The sequence below is a fragment of the Procambarus clarkii genome, chromosome 62 (genome assembly GCF_040958095.1).
Source record: "Procambarus clarkii isolate CNS0578487 chromosome 62, FALCON_Pclarkii_2.0, whole genome shotgun sequence".
In the NCBI taxonomy this organism is placed as follows: domain Eukaryota; kingdom Metazoa; phylum Arthropoda; class Malacostraca; order Decapoda; family Cambaridae; genus Procambarus; species Procambarus clarkii.
The window spans coordinates 31,424,419-31,426,606 of record NC_091211.1 but is presented as its reverse complement, the minus strand read 5'-3'; the positions used below and the strand labels follow the sequence as shown (position 1 = coordinate 31,426,606).

General features: G+C 32.1%; 1 long non-coding RNA gene across 1 annotated transcript; it reads left to right on the top strand.

Annotated features, from left to right (window-relative positions):
* The first annotated feature begins 225 nt into the window (after positions 1-225).
* On the top strand, positions 226-1,093 carry LOC123766592 (uncharacterized). The gene is made up of 3 exons (XR_011223476.1): positions 226-330; positions 486-715; positions 921-1,093. It is a non-coding gene; the product is annotated as an uncharacterized lncRNA (long non-coding RNA).
* Positions 1,094-2,188: the final 1,095 nt, after the last annotated feature.

Here is a 2,188-nt window from a genome sequence, read left to right as displayed (position 1 = left end):
TTCATTTCAGTCATTACAACATTTGGAGAAGTCTTAAAGTTTAAACCTGACACTTGGTTTTATAGATTGATTTAATCGTCTGTTTCTTTTCTGTGAATTTCTCAGTCATTATCTGGAGAATAATGTCAATATTTTGTACAATCAAGAAACAATGAAATATTCAGTCTGAAATTCTTTTCCATAAAACTCATTTTGTCAAACTGTCTTCCTTTTCTTTGTTACCAGAACCTGTTGTACCAGCCCAACCACCAAATTCTTGCCCCAACTGCACAGATTGCAAGTTTAAAATTTCAAGCTCCAGCAATCTCTGCATCTTCATCACTATAATGGGTAAATAAACTTTAAAATTTACCCTTTTATTTCCATTACCGGATATTCCTGAATCACAATACATTTTGAAATTTTTGTTGCTATAAATGTTAATTTTTACATCACTATTTTAGCAAGTCGCCACACCACTCAATGCACTGTATTTTAAACTACAGGAAGGTATGACCTCTATACTCCAATCTATACATGCCACTGTGGATATGAGCATCAACAACTAGGCAAGACCATGCACAAGTCTGGTTTCTATTCATCATTAGGAAAGAGCAGCACATTCTACAGCACCAGTCTGCTTGAATCATGGCACCATATAAAAAGAAATTGTCCCGGAACATCATTTCGGGCATTAGTCACTGCACTGGAATCCTTTGGTGCTTCTCGTGGGCGTGTATGTTTTGATACCGTTATTCTTAATATTTTCAGTTTTATATTTCAATACAAAAATTATCAAAATTTTGTAGTAATGTATATTCATTTATTAATAATTAGTTTTTAATTTTGTTCAAACACAAAATGGAATGCTTTTTTTGTTTATTTATCTTATGTCATAATATACATTTTAAATGTCACCATCTAAAAAATTCTATTCCTAGATTGGACCCATTAATTATATAACTTCGAAGAGAGTGTTCTTCGAATGGCGATTCCAGCAATATGAGCTGAGAAAAATTAGAGGAGAAGCTGACAATGAGTGTCCTGCTTGTGATAAAACCCCTTTAGCAGTACATATTGATGGCAACAAGAAGCTGTATCGTTACAACAAAGTTGGGAGGTAATAAAATGTGTTTTACAGATACTTAATGTATAGTATTCTTTTGTTCTCTACACACACTATATTATAATGAATTATATTGTCTTCAAATTAATGTTCTTATAAATAAAGTATGCACATATAAATATACATTGTCATATGACATATTTTTAAACTGAGTATGTCTTTATAGTTTGCCTTTCAATTGCATCCATATCATCATTTTATTTATCTAACACCATGTAAATTTTTGTTTTATGTAAAATTTAGCAGTGCATCAGAATTCTTCATATAAAACATTTTTTGATACCCCATTACCCATTGTTCAATATTATAGTGGTTACAGACAATAAATAATTATTTCTGAATTATCATTGCAGAGGTATCAGAAACCCCTATTATTCTGATAGTATCTTCAGCAAAGATGAAGATGTTCAAGCTCATGTTGGCACTATTCAGAGCTTGAAAACTAAGGTGAGTTTTATTATATATTGAGAAACCTTCAATTTTACCTAATAACTGTTTGGCGACTATAACATATGGTGGCCATTTTTGTATTTTTTCATTATAGTTTATATATATTGAATAAGGAAATATAACCCATAGAAATTCTTATGTGCAACAACAATGCCTATCGCGCAAAATAATCTCTACCTTCTACCCGTCCTACATAATTATAATCATGCTCACCAACTGGTTATTTAGTTACTATAAATAGTTTTGTTTAACAGAGTAAGCACACGTGTGGAGTGTCTACATGGAAAGCTGCTCAAAATAAGCCTCTTTCATTCCAAAGTTTGGATGAAACAGGAATCAGCATGGCCTCCTGTCGACATGGTATTATCCTCCACACCTTGAATATGTATCAAGGAGAGCTGTACAGTTATGCCCACTATTTGCAAATTATGTATTTCAAATACGTAAAGTTTATTTGTCAAGACATAATTTGCAAATATTGGCCATGGGCCTTAACTGTGGCTCAGAAACAATCACATTTTCACATTGGTCAAGCAAAGCCATTTTTAGGAGTCCTACATGCAAAAGGACATGCTTGGTATTGTCAGGTAAATAAAAATATAACATTACATTTATGTATACTAATGTATACAT